Raw genomic sequence first — 16,046 nt, 5'->3', positions numbered from 1 at the left:
AAAATGAATTAAGTTAGTGATTGGTTTTTTATTTTATCGAAATATATGCGTAATATGTTTAGGTGCACACTTTTTTCACCAAAATATATACCAAGATATAGCATGTTAGGACTCGCATTTTAGCTAGTGACAGCGTGATTACTAGAGCTGAGTTTTTGGAAATAGTAATCACTGAACAAAGTATTGACTTTATAACCATCTTAAAAAAAACAATAATAACCGATCATACCATTTTTAAAATTACTCATTTAATTAGACAGCAGACTTGGGGAATATAAAATGGAAAGATATGAAAAATTGTTCATCATTGTAGAGCTAAACATGAATAATAAATTTATACCACAAGTGTTTTGATATTATTCTTAGACTGTTACATTCATAGGTGATGCATAAAACGTTTACAACTATTATGTAACAACTTTGTATAGCATTTGAATCGACGACAATTACTGATGTTTCTTACTTATGAATTAATCCATTTGAACACTTAGTTTATATACATGTCGACATATATTACGAGTTTATTCTCTAACAACAAATATATTCATAAAACATTAAAATGATACATACATTTTGATTAATATCCATATATATATATTCATCTTAACAACTATTTTACTCTCTTTATTGAGATAAATAAATGTTTTACATGAATTTAATATATTCATTCATTAAAACTATTTTAAAATGTAACACAATAAAATGGATAGACTAGTCTAATATGGTTAATTTATTTTCTCAAAATTGAAAGTTGATACAATGCATAATGATATTTAATCTTTTGTCGGTGAAGTAAAAAAACAAACATAAAATTATCAGAAGGGGTTTTTGTGGAGATTTAGTATTTTCATAGTTGAAAGCGTGAGTCAATTGAAGCTAGATCACCATGGAAAACCTGAAAGCACTGGACGGCCGTTTCGTCCTATTGTGGGACTCCTCAGAAGTGCGCATCCACGACCTCGTCTCGCGAGATTTGAACTCAGGACCTACCAGTCTCACGCGTGGACACTTAACCGATAGACCACTGAGCCGGCATCCGATGGTGTTAATGTCTAACTCCAACCAACCCACGAAGTTGAGCAACCGTCCACCAATTGTCTTCGGTGAGTTTCTATCTCACAACAGACGTGGTTTTAACATAAAATTGTATAGAAATTTGAGAATAAATAATAAAATTTTAGAGTTTAAAGCAATTAGTCCCTTTGATAAATCTCGATAATGTAATAAGAAGACGAAGATTATCAGAACTATGTGATATATTAGCGCAATACATTTTGAACAATCTAATAACCTTTTTTGTTCATTTTTTTCATCGACTACCTTGAACCACCTAACATATCAATATAATGTTCTCGATGTCTAGTTACTTGAACTAGTGATCGTATAGTAGCCTTATTCATAGAATTCAATTATCAATTAAAGGAATAGACAAATACGATATAAATTATTATTCAGTAATCAACTAATCATACAAATGGATCCATGGATTCAACACTAATATATATCTGTGGTGTCTGCTACTTATGTTGACAGACATGAATAGTATACAATATGAATCAGAGATGGAAGGTCTAGCAAGAGAAGGTTGAGAAGATTATAATAAAAACAGAAAGTGAAATGTAAAAGAATTGGGAATTGGAGGAATCATGGAGAATGTAAAGCACAAGTGATAGATTTGTAAATGAAGTACTTAGTGTATGGTTTACACATACTACGAAAGAACTCAGTAATTTTGTATTAAACAATAAACTGAACAAATTTTCTTCTTGTTCAAATCGATTCTTTGTAAATGATTGTTGAACATCAAGAATAAACTTTTATGCAAAGTTGTTATTTATGTATGAGGTAAATTTTGATAATTTAAATGAGGTTTTAGTCTTTTTATTTTCTACTGTTCAAAGAATAATCAATAAAACACATAAGTTACTTCTTCTCTAAGTTACAAATGTTTTCTATTGTTTATCATTCAAGTCATTCATTTTAGAAGAGGATTTTATGGAGATTTTAGTAATTTTATATGGTTGAGATCATGAGTCAATTGAAGCTAGACTACCATGGAAAACCTGGAAGCACTGGACGGTCGTTTCGTCCTATTGTGGCACTTCTCAGCAGTGCGCATCCACGATCCCACCTCGCGAGATTCGAACCCAGGGCCTATCAATTTCGCGCGCGAGCGCTTAACCACTAGACTAATTAACTCATTTAAGTAAATAATTAATAAGAAATTATTAAATTTAATAATACCGGAGATTATAACTTAGAAAAAAAGTTTACAACTAAATTGTTATAATTATAGGGAAAACAAAACTAACTAGACTAATTGATGTTGACATTATTTTATGAAATAAGAAATAATTGTTGTAAAATAAATGGAAATTTTTTTTAGATTTTATAGTGAACTAATTTCATAAGTAACTAATGATAAGTTACTTTCCAAAGTATAATTATATTTGACATTATGTATTATATTAACTTTAATAAATTTGAATCAATTCATTATCATTCTTACTATGTTTATGGTTTAAAGGTTATTTGATTCGATTGTTGTTCATTATAAGTTAAATAATAGTTTGAATTATTTTTTCTGGTAAGTGTTTTCTTAGCGAGTTAGGTTTTTATGGTATAGGTTCTCTAACCTCATGCACAACCTTCCTCCTTTATCCGGGCTTGAGACCGGCAGTAGCCCCAAAGAGGCTACAGGTGGAGTTGTTAGATAATTGTTATAACTATACCAAGTTGTATTTTAACTTCAGTCACCTTTTCTGAATATAGAATTAGATCTCTGTGTGACAATTTTTGTAAATATAGATTTAATTGAAGATGACAGAAGGTATTAAACTGTACGTCCGGCTGTCACTGAGGATAATATTTATTGTGTAATCTAGAGTTTTATTAGTCACAAAAAAAGACGCATAAATAATGATTGCTAGCAAAGAAGATGCAGATGTACAAGCTTTTATCAACTAATTCCGAAAATTCCGAAAATTCAAAAGATAACTGAAAAATAATTATTTCTTAATGAACTTTCAGTCATTTTCTAATGAATATACAGAACATTTTGATTTTTTGATCATTCAGTTTTACTTTATATATATGGTTTATTCATTTCTTCCTTGTTCTTTTAGTTTTCCAGTCGTTTTTCCTTTTTATTATTGAAAAAGCTATTCCTACTTTCTGCTTAATTTAATTATAGCAGCCTTCAATTAGAATTGTCTGATGTTTCATGAAAATAAACAAGTTATCATTATGCTAGGTTTTATGAAGAAACATTACTGTAGTGAACAAGAACACGGGTGGGGCCAATCGAATGTATTTAAGCACAAATTACAGACTGTCCCACTAAATTCTGATAACCATACAGTAAACAGTTAATTTGCAAAATAACAATCAATTGTCTCAATCTTAACTGTTCGTTCTGCAAATATCAGTCTGTTTTCTCTGATTTTATTTTTCATGCATTTTCGTACCGATTGCGCTTCATTCCTGTTCGTTCCTTATCGATCTTCTGCCAAAATACATTCTCTGTCTGACCATCACCATATACTACTTATGTGGAATAAAGTAGACCACACCACATTACCTCAACCAAACTCTTTGAAATTCATGGTAATAAATGTTAGAATTCATATATGCAAGAACATATTGTGCAATAAAAATATTTTGTAAATTCATAATTGAACAAAGTGCAATTTTATAGTTTAAGATAAAGTACTACTTATAACTTATTAAAACCTTTCTCTGTCACATTTTCATAAAATGCAAATTGTTATATTCAAGTATGTATTAATGAATAAAACCATAATCATCATGATTATCATCACCATCACCAACAACAAAATTATAAAGTTTACCACACTTTTCAGATTTCATTAAAAGTTGAACAATACATTCTTTAAATACTATTATTTTGAGAATAAATTTCACTCAGTAGCTGAGTGGATAACGAGATGGCGTTTGAAGCGAAAGGTACTGGGTTCGAGTCCCAGGGTGAACACCAACTCTGAAATGCAGGTACATCCAGCTGACGAGTCCCAAATAGGATGAAATGCGCGTCCTGGATTCCGCTGCTAGTCATTATCCATCTTTGCTTACAAATTTTACAATTATTAAAATTAATCAAGATATATTAAACTAACCAATAACTAAATATATTTTATTAAATTTATTTTATAAAACTTTTTTATTCAACTAATTTGTTAACAATGATTTTTATTATGAACGTTTTTTTGTTTGTTTTATAATCTGATCCAAATTTTTTTAATCTTATTCATTGAAAAATTATGTCAGATTAAGGTCGAATTGAAATTTTAAAAAAAGGAGAGAAAAAAGTAAAAGAAACTTTATGACCATTTGAAAATATCTTATTTTTATTTTTTATATTTATATATACTTGTATGTGCTTTAATAGAAAAATGAATACGCACTGCTGAGGAGTCCCATAATAGGACGAAACGGCCGTCCAGTGCTTCCAGGTTTTCCTTGGTGGTCTAGCTTCAATTGATTCATGCTTTCAACTATGAAAAAATAAAATATTTATAGTAGATAAAATTTTGATATGGTTTATAGAGATTAAGTTCTTTTTCTTTTTCTTCGAATAAGATATAATTGTAAATTTTACAAAATAAAACGTATACTGTTCTAGTTTTTAATATAAATTCTTTCATAATGATTGAATAGTTGAAGTGTAATTTACTCATTTATTTTCGTTTCATAGTTTAAATTAAGTATATAATATTATTGCCCCCAAATGCTTTGATACGGCCAAGGGGGGAATGAGTCCACTCTTCCCCTCGAAATGCTTTCACTTGGGCATGCGTATGCAGCTCCAGGAAGTCTTACTCACTGCCTTCTCGCGGTGGAGGTCTTCTTTACGAAATTGAGGGGATCAAAAGCGAATGTCCGTCTCTTTATTCGGGTTGGTGGGTACAAAGGATCCACCTGAGGGAGTTGGAGAATATTGATGGTGCACATGGGCTACAGCATCCTGAAGGAACAAATGGCGTTTAGACCAATTATTGATCACCGGCTACCGTGGGACTGCATCTCCTGACGTTGCTCCACGGCTTTTTGTATCAGACGTTTAGTTCGAAGGCTCCGGATGTGGTCCTCTAACAAACCACCTGCCTCGGCCTGAGCACCCGGGCAGTATCACAGCCCATACACATATCAAGTGGCCTGTGTGGCGCATATGTAGTTGGTGCCCCTTTGTACCAATATTTTTGTGTTCAAATATATATATATATATAATTCTATCATGAAGTGTATGTTGAATAAAGGAATGAAGTTAACATTTTATAGTCTATAATGACATTGAGAATGTTTAGAAAAAAATAATGGTTAGTGGGTTTTGACTTTGTTGCTGACTGATAACTTATAAGATTGCTATTAGTTCATCTCTGTGAATTACCTCCAGTTTTCAGACTTTTTAGACTTTAGCTTAACAATGATTGTGTTCATAAAGTTGTTCATTAGCTTCAAAATATGTCGGCTTGTGGTCAGATATAGATTAGCGTTATTCTGAATTACTGACCTGTTTTAATTTTATGTTATATGTTATAGTTAGAATTATTAAGGTAACTCAATTACAGGTAATTTCTCTTTACATTCTCTTTTGATGACTCATAAAGGATGTTTAGAGTCTATCATATCTTCATGTTTAAAATGAGCTTGTAATTCTGTTTTTGGAGTTCTGACATTATAAATCAATGAATGTTTGCAATGTTATGTAATCTCGTACTTCCACAAAAACTTAAATGTTTACCATTCAAAACCACACTCATATACACTATCAATAGATATTATTGACTATTGAAAAGATTTAAGTCTTTCTCACAATAACAAAACGATTCGCTCTCATGGTCATTCTAATACTTAAAAAAATGACACACTGGATTTCCTTCTTTATTTTCCTTTTTATCAAAGTTGTACTTAAAATCAAAGCGATTCAAGATTAATTTATTAGTTGGATTCATAAGTCAATCAAAGCTAGATCACATGGAAAATCTAGAAGCATTAGACGGCCGTTTCGTCCTAGCATAGTACTCCTCATATTCTAATACTAGGACATGGTTCTCCAGCTTTAATTGACTCGTGAACTCAACTATTAAATTACTACAATCTTCATAAAACCTCTTTCTGATAATTAAAGATTATTCTTCAAAATCAATTATTATCATAGAAATTGATTGTATTCCGTGGCGGAATAAAATACCTAAATCACATTTACTCAAAATTGATGGTAAAATTCATCCTAAGTTACAAATAATTGTTCTTATAATGAATATCATTTATAAGGCTACAATTCTCATAGGTGAATGTAAAATATTATTGGAATCATAATGTTAATTTTCTTAAGCAAATACTCATGATTAATAGATTGGGGGTTCATATAAATTGTCCATGTTACTTCTATCCCATCTTGTTCTCTCTTGTCTTGTCAAGCTTCTTATATGTTTGCTATCTATATTTTAGTTAATGATTTAAGTATTACTCTGATCGATTTATAGTAATATTTTAATGCACATACTCATTTAAATCTAACATTTCACCCATAAAATTATGTAAATGTATTCTGGAATATTTTAACACTTAAAAGTTTATTAGTTTCAAGCCACATTCTGTGTAACCAACAGACGTTCTCTTTCATTATCATGTGTTATTTATTTATATTAGTTGAGATCGTGAGTCAATTGGAGCTAGACCACTATGGAAAACCTGGAAGCACTGGATGGCCGTAATTTATTTATTTATTTATTTGTCTATCTTCCTACTTATCAATATGTAACAACAGTTTCTTATTCAAGTTAACCACATAAGGTTTTTGTATCTCTTAGAGAATAGGATAACTTCAAAGAATTTTCATTTAAACTGCTACGTACTATTGTGGTGTGGGTTACTGATATCCATATAAGTAGTATATGGTGATGGTCGGGCACTGAATGTATTTCAGTAGAAGATCGATAAGGAGAGAACGGGAACGGGATGCAATTGGTACGAAAATGCATGAACAATTATAATCAAAGACTATGGATAGATATTTGCAAAAGAAACAGTCCAATTGAGACTATCAATTGTTATTTTACAAATTAACTGTTCACTATATGGTTCTCATATTTTAATGAGATATTCTGTAATGGTGTGCTAAAATGCATTCGATTGTCCCTAACCGGTATTCTGTTCACTACACTATGATCCTCATACAATATCATACTTGAATTACTGTTTTCTTCCTTCTACTTCTAATTCGGTTAACGTTGTTTTTCTAACCATTAAACTCATCAATTTACTTCTATAAAGTCGAAAATCAAGCAACTAATAGCTTTTCAAGATATCATTATGATAATTTAAGCTAATTTAATATAAATGTATTCATATAAAATAATGAAATACTCATTAATAATACAATAAATTATGGATATAATAAATATACTTAATCAGCGAATTTACATGTATATTTATATTTCAATATATTATATCCATTTTCGGTTAACTTATTTTTATAAATTGGCATTATTTGTATTTGATCAGTGTTTAAGTTCTATGAGCAAAGATGGATAGTGGCTAACAGTGGAATCCAGGGAGCGCGTTTCGTCCTATTTGGGAATCGTCAGCTGGATGTACCTGCATCTCAGAGTTGATGTTCACTCTGAGACTCGAACCCAGTAACTTTCGCTTCAAACGCCATCGCGTTATTCACTTACCTACTGAATCCTGATAGCCACTTGCTTGTACAATGGAGTAAAGTATGAATTCACTTAGTATTGTTTGTTTGAATCTTCCCATTGATGCTTAGGACTGCAGTTGATCGGTCTCTTATTAGCATATGTGCATACTGTGTGTATTGCCTCGATATAGCCTTAATTCACAAGCATTGTAAGCAAAGATCGATAGTGGCCAGCAATGTTTAAGTTCTAGATTTGTTTATTAAATTTAATGTCATTACAACCTCTATTCAAGATATTTCTATTGATCTTATATGAATTCATTTGTTTACTACTAAATATGTCCATTTTGTGTAAGAACTGGTAGATTATTCAAGGCGAATAGTTTTAAAAAACAAACAAACATCTAAATACGGCATACATGTATAAAACATTTGTATGTTATCTAAAAATTGAAAAATACGTATTACCTGTAAATTCTAATGATAAAAATCCTAGTTACTGAAATGAAATAGTTTCAATGTTCTACAGGAACTAGAATATTGTTATAACTTGTGGCATGAATGCCCTGTTAATGTATAACGTGACAATATTGCCAATTAGAGAGCAGTGATTTATCGATCAATGACACATAGAACCCGTGCGAGTAGTCTAGAGTACTTATCGGTCGTGCTTTCTGCCTAGCCCAGCCAGTTAACTCCAGAACACCAATAACAGCCTCTGCAATATGAATCATTATTCTCAAACATACTGGGTTTATGTATCAACCAGAGAGACCGTATCATACCATAAAATAGGAAACAACATTTGTACAAGATTTAGCCAAATGTGGCTGTGAATAAGGGAGATAGTAATCGGTAGACAGGGTATAACTCAAGAATGGTAAATCGTATAATAATAGTTCATAGGGAAGAATAAAGCTCATAATAAGAGAGACATTAATTTGAATAGTTTAGTTATTTAACACTTTTACGAAAAAACTATTCGCGTAGTATTGGTCTATAAAAGGATCCCAAAAGTTACTGTTCATACATGGTAAGAACCGAAGCGTGAGTCATTATTCGCATCTCTGATCACACACATGAGAAGCTAAAATTAAGTGATCAAAACGTTTTCAACAGTGTAGTCTTCCAACATCTACTTAGTAGTGGACAAGAGGTTAACACTTCAAATTCACTAAAATTATTACCAAACAAACGATTTAGAACTTCTTTTACTTAAATGATGTCATTTCTATCAATAACTTTAAACCGGAATTCTCTATTCAAAAAGATGTCATGCCTTCGCTGCCCTTATGACTTCACTTTCCAACAGTTAGTTGTATAGGAGCTAATCTTTTTGTTTGGAATCATAAATTTACTTTCTCCAACCTTTTTTACATACTATCTGAACTTTACTCATTAATTACTTGTTGTTCCTAATAGTTAACTCCCTAGCTTGAAAATTATTTCGGTAACCTGTTTCCATTCATTCTTTTCCAATTTCCTTCTACAGTTTAATCACATGAACATGTTTTGTTATGTATCTATTTTTATTGCTCTTTTTATGAATCTACATTGGTGAGGACTTTTTTAATGGTCTACTGTGACTTATATATGCCCTTTCTTTTCAAAATAATTAATACTACTTTTTTTCAAGTTGTAAGCAGCCGGAAAGAATTAAAGAAATAAATTCACATTATTCTGCTACATGCTTTGTTTTTCCCTTGCTCATAAATATTAATATAAAAAAATGTTATAAATTTTAACTCCAGCTAAACCAACTTATGGAATTCGTTAAACCAGTAAAATAACGTTGGATTTGAATAAAGAATAAAGAGAATTCGGTGGGTAAGATTTTCTTTTCGAATCAATCATTTACTTAAGCTGTAGATTCGTTTCAAAAATATGTGTGTCTATAGATAGTAGACAGAAATTACACTATAAAGTGACCTAAGATTTCGAATGTCAAAAGAATGTTGCATAATGGTCGATAGGTAAGAGAAGAATGGGGGGGGACCGAGAATAATTTACCGGTCAAAAATATGACATATTTGTCTACTTAACAGATATGAAGAAAAAAAGAAATACATAGAGGTTATAACAACAACTGAATAATAATCGTGAAAAATTGTTAGGGGATGAAGATAACTTTCTCAAAGTATTTCAGAACACTGAGGATGGCTGTTAAGAAGATAATGTAAAGCAATCGGTAGTTTAATTCAAGAGAAACACATCAACTCTGGGAATGTTACTCCAAAAGAATCGTTTTCCCAGTATAATGTGGCCGATAGGAGGTCCAATCAAAAACTTTTGCGCTGTTGAGGGGTCGGCAACTAACCAATTCAAGCCCGAACTCCTCAGTCTTCAGTAATAAAGATATTAGGTTGAAGGATCTGTATTAATCCTTGCAGCTTGCTTTCCAGTGAAGATCCAGTCTCTCCTTGAAAGTGTTCACAGATGGATCTGTTACCACTTGTGTGGGTGAGGTGTTCAAGCTATTGACCACTCGATGAGAAAAACAGGACCCCACTCTAAGTTTGTTTAATCATAGTTTCCTAACCTTCTTAATGTGGTCTTAAAGACAATTAGTTCCGGAGAAAACAAATAGATAAGAAATGTTAACACCCGAATCGTTATTAAAAATATGGAATGCCAATGTGAGGTCATCTCATGTCCTATAATAAGATAGGGAGAAAAGGTTTAGGAGTTTTAAGTAAGGGTGTTTGGAGAGACCCATCACTAGCTTGTTTCCTAAATAGTGAACACGCTCGAGTGTGTCAGTATTCTTAATAAGACATAGGCTAGTTGCTACTTTGGCTACCTCACTTGTGACCATCCTCCATTCATGTAGTGTCCCATTGAGCCTCACCCTATATCTTCGGCCACAGAGGAAATCTTTTATCCACTCTTGTACAGAACCTGTTATTCCAAATCCCAAGAGCTTCTCCACAAACCCTCGGTGAGAAACTTTATCAAATGCTTTGCTAAAATCGATAAATATCACATCAACAGATAAACCATTGTCTTGAGCTAATTTCCAATTCTCCTTTGTAATTACTAAGTTATTTAAACATGAATACGCATTCCAAAACCCATGTTTCTCAGGAATTAACAGATTTATGATTCCACATTACTTAGAAATTAACTTGATCAAGTTTTTCTAGTGAGAGGAGATACTGAATGCTGTCCAAATCATCACAGTGGTGTGTAAAGACAAGGTCCAACAGTGGCTCTATCACTTTTAATACAGATGTATTGTGAAATGATTGGAGAACAGTATACGTCTACAAAAGCCTACGTTTCTATGACAACAATTATATCGGGACCTAATTCATCATCATCATCATCATTCATCACTATCAAACTTAGCTTGGATGTTTTATTTCTAAGACTACGAGCGTTTGTGCAGCACACATTTAAAGTATTTAATGTATCACTCATTCTTCCCATCCGATTCGATGAGCGAATCTGAAAAAGTGTTGCGGATAGCTTGCTGCTGAAACTCATGTTTTTTATTATATCTTATAATTCGAAAGGTTCGAATGATGGTTTACCTATGGAGTGAGTTGTTCATGTCAATATGTTAGGGTTACAAGTGATAAGGTTAAGGGTGTTAGGTTTAGAGGTAATGGTTTAGGATTTTTAAGATTATGATCTAGGTTTAGGAATTTACATTTAGAAGCTAGGTCTAAGGAGTGTTAAGGTTAGAATCATTAAGAATAAGAGCAAATCTTTAGGAGTATTAACGTCAGGAGTTATGGTTAAGACGTTTTAGGGTTAGAAGCTCGGTTTTAAAAGAATGTAGAGTCATGCATTATGGTTTATCCTGATTACAGAACTGTGATCTATAGCCCAAATTATTTATATTTAGCTCTAATAAGTTTATGAATGATTCTAAAAATCCCAGTCCTCAGTAATTTTATTATTTTTAGCGACCCTACACGACATCTGCATTTTCGGTTAGTTGTTTTTAATTGATTTATCTCAAGATTTTACCATTAATTTTCATTCATTTTATTTTGGATACTGTATAGACTAATTTCCATAATACTCTATCTTAATGCACATATTGTGGTGTGGTCTACTTATATCCATATAAGTAGTATATGGTGATGTTTAGACATAAAATGTATTTTGGCAGACGACCGATATGGAAAGAACTGAAATGAAGCGCGATTGGTAAGAAAATGCACAAACAATGAAATTAGAGAAGATGGAGTGATATTTACGGAAGGAACAGTGAAGATTAAGACAATTGGTTGTTATTTTGCAAGCTGACTGTTTGCTGTATGGTTATCAGTATTTAGTGAGATATTCTGTAATTTGTCTAAATACATTCGATTGTCCCCAGTAATGTTTTGTTCACTACAATATAAATACCTTGTAAAATATTAGATTAAAGTTTGAACCTAGACAGTCGACTAGTAAATATTCAGTATGAAATTACTACAGTATGGTTACCGGTTCACTGCAAAGTAGTTCTACTTTCTATCTATAAATATATACCAACTATGAGGAAGAATGACACTGTTGGCATTGTCGGTTATAACCATATATGGACTTGTTTTATTTCATAAGGAAATACTTGATTCATTTATTAGTTAGTTATTGATGCAATAACATTCATACATATTTGAAATTCACTAATTACATTTAGATACTTTTTCTTTAAGTTACTGCCTATCATTTTGTTATCATAGTTACTACATGAATTTTTTTCACTTATTTTTTTTACATTACATGCCTATTTAAGAATCTTCATCATTATAATTATTATATATCTATATTCAGGATACAAAATGTTTTTTTCATCCTTACTAACTAATGAAGTAAGAGAATGGTGGTTAGATGTGAGTGTTTACTTATCAAGATGTGTGCTTAAGTAAGCATTAGATATTGAGAGGAGAGTTCAGTAAACGTGTAAGAATAATTATTATTGTGCGTGTGTATACATAGGCGTCTGCTTGAAAAAAGAGAGTATTTATTTTACTTTTAACTGACTAGTATCATAGGTAGAAATAAGACGATAAACATCGTTTTATTATATTGAAACAATACAATGAATTAAGCAATAATTATAATGAGGATATTAATGTGTACTAATGTGGGAATACATTCATGAGGATATAGTATTTTAAACAATATGGATAATGCAATAGATATACATCTCTTAGTCATCATTTAGAAATAACTAATAAAGCATTTTAAACAGTAGGAACTGATTTCCTTATAAATTTACTTAGCCTGATGTATACTTTGAGTTTAGAATTGTGATGATAGACCCTTCAATGTCAAGTTGGTTATTATCTAATAACTGACGTTTTAAATTAGAGTGAATAATCAATTCATATTTGAAAATGTACTGCATAATTACTAACAGTAAAAAAGTTATCAACAACTTTGTTTATTGATCAGGCAATAGATGCTCATAGTAAAAAATCTTTACAAGTGTGTCTGTAGTTAGATAGCCGAAAAAATTTTTAATCCAAATGGGATTAAGCAGTAAAACGTTTTATTGCGGATTTCGAAGTGGGAAGATGTGTCACTTAATCTATATAGCAGAATCACTGATTTTAGAAATGACAACCATTCGATTTCCACCCATAATTCTAAGCATGTCGTGCTAGTTGCATTACATAAGCACATTCCTATTAATCCCAACTATGAAAATGAATATGGATTGTGGGAGTATTTCTCCTAGGGGCAAACTATCTATTAAAAAAATATCTAGTTTTCAAAAAATTGGTTTATCGTCAAGTAAATATTAGAAAAAATATTTATAACCCGAAATTACTGAGCAAATAAGCCTACGCGTAAGCGTATCCTTTTAATGATAATATCGAAAATAACTATTTTCGACCCAGATGGTTTGTGATACTTTTCAAATGAGAACTGTTCATATACTACTAGTTGTTTTATGTATTCTATTTTTTCTCTGAATATATTCAACAGCCTAATAGCTTAAAATGTGGATGCTTCTTTAGACTTCATTAGATACGGTCTATTAATCTACGACTAAGAAGCTCATTATTAAAAATTCTAATCATTAGCAAGTTAAGAACTAATATCTTTATATTTAGGCTAACATAATAACAGATTACCTTAAAAAATTTCCAGTGGAAAGTTAATGTTATCTTTGTTTAATGATTTTCTGTAAATAGTTGTCTAATAATCAAACGTCTTATTTTCTAACAAACATGTTCGTGAAGAAGTAATTTAGATTAGATTGTTCGCTGGTTATCTAAAACTGTGGTGCATTCCGTTGACAAAATGGTGTGCAGTATACACAAAACATTCACAATTAAACAAAACCTGTGGTAACGTACCTGTTAAATATGAAAAATATGAATTTAAAATTGCTAAATCCAATAAACTGGATACTAAATTTGATCATTATGATTGCACATAGAAGTAAATCAACTGTCAACCTTCATACTAGATGGAGATTTCAACAAACATCATGGGAAAATATACAGCATTATTGCAACAAACAATCAATTCCAGAATTCCTATGTTCAATCAGTATCTATTGTCTCAGTTATAAGTTACTGTAAAACATACAATACTGAATTCTGTAACTGTGTTGAAATTCACACAACCAGTTACTGCAAATTGCTAACTAACTTTGATGTATATAACACTTTGTAGATGATTAATGGATTCTCGGGATAATCAATACTCCCATTGAGATGTCGAAAACACAAAACACACACACACAAAGAAATATGTCTCTTCATCTAGTTCCTCATCATCACTCTACACGTTTTATGATTGAGAACAAAATCAATGTCAAATAAATGATGGTTGGTCAATTTAATAATATATCTCAGCGTTTTCTTTAAAAACAGAAGTCAGTTAGAAACTCAACAGATGCAAGATTAGATCTAAAGATAATGTGAAGCTGATCATATTTCCTGAATGAAACGGGTGTGAAACAAACCATGTAATTAGATAGATGAGTTAGATCATTAGATAGATGAAATAAAGTGTGACTTGATGTGGAAGTTATTGAGGGAAACTACTTATTTCATTAACTTATGTATTGAATATAGTTCTGTTTGCGTTGTTTTACATTAAATCTGTGTTCCTCCATAAACTAATCAGTATCTCGATGCTGACAAAATATTCTCATTAAATACACTTTCCTTGTAGGCTTACTGGAATAGAAGTTGCAGTTTCTTTTTTTCCTTCAATCAGATTTGATTGAAGTGTAAGTTTAATGGTGATTTTTTTTGTTTTCTAACATTAGGTAACACGTCACTGTTTGATTTACAGAGAAAGTACCGTCGTTGTTGAAGAACATCTAAACCTACAGTGATGTTCTGTTTAATGGTCAATAGAAACTACATGTATGAGCATATTACGTCATATCAATATGTGGATCTTTAAAATATCAAAGTGAGCAAGAGAGAGACGTTAAATGAATGCTTAAAACGAAGTAAAATTAAACCGTGGAGGAGTTAACGTATATGGCTTCGACAAGAGTATATAGAGATGGATCGATGATTGCTTTCAACTACAGTTTCCTCAATTCATATTTTGTCAAACCCTATTTTCTTGTTTGTAATTTTAAATGTTTATATTGAATAAGGATTGATGGAAGATTAGCTAGTATACATTTCATAATTAGTAAATTTATTATCCTTAGTTTTAGGTGTAATCTAATTTTGTATCTAGAGCAAGTACTCATCTTACCAATTCGATTTCTCTCATCTAAATAGACAACACTATAATTTTTCAGGATCGATAAGATTTAGCTTAATTAAAAAGCAAAAGTAGAAAATTGTTGTGCAAGTGTGTCTTCCGATACTTCATATTAGAAAACAAGCTGTGGTGGATGTTTTGAAATGTGTCATGTTCACCAGATCGACGAGTTCGGTGAACAGAATGGTCGAAATGTTTTACAAATTTGTTAACCACTTCATCTTCCATCGCATTCAGAGTGTTGCAGTTTCATGGTGAAGCTTTCTATGCATGAAGTATTCACCAAGCTTTATTTGTTTATCATTTACTAGATTTAACTGACTTGTGTGGTGAGAGATAAAAATCAATCTGCACGACTTTCATTATTTAATGAGGTTTTAGACTGATTCAGTTATGCAGTCTACATAAATGACTTTACGGACAGGTTGCTCAGATACTCTCTCAAAAAAATCAATTCATGTATCAACTACAAATCAATAGTGTTTTGACTCTGTAATGCAAACGACGATGTCATTTCACAGTGAGTTTCGTAAAAAGGTTATATTACGTTCGCTTTTAAATTCAAACAATCTGATACCGTTTAAACGAAAACAGACAGAATTTCTGAGTATGATGCTCAGTGAATTTGAGTAGTTTTCCAGGTGATATTGGCTCTAAACAAGCAATATCACCATAACTAATTTAGCTGACATAATAGTTG

General features: G+C 31.3%; 1 non-coding gene across 1 annotated transcript; it reads left to right on the top strand.

The window, feature by feature from the left end:
- Nucleotides 1-3,919: 3,919 nt before the first annotated feature.
- Nucleotides 3,920-3,992, top strand: Smp_tRNA_00280_Gln_TTG.1.1. Its single transcript has one exon. It is a non-coding gene (tRNA).
- The last annotated feature ends 12,054 nt before the right edge of the window (nt 3,993-16,046 follow it).

The sequence above is a fragment of the Schistosoma mansoni genome (assembly GCF_000237925.1).
Source record: "Schistosoma mansoni, WGS project CABG00000000 data, supercontig 0169, strain Puerto Rico, whole genome shotgun sequence".
Taxonomy (NCBI): Eukaryota; Metazoa; Platyhelminthes; class Trematoda; order Strigeidida; family Schistosomatidae; genus Schistosoma; species Schistosoma mansoni.
Note: the sequence above shows the minus strand (reverse complement) of the source record. Positions and strands in the feature narration are given on the sequence as shown.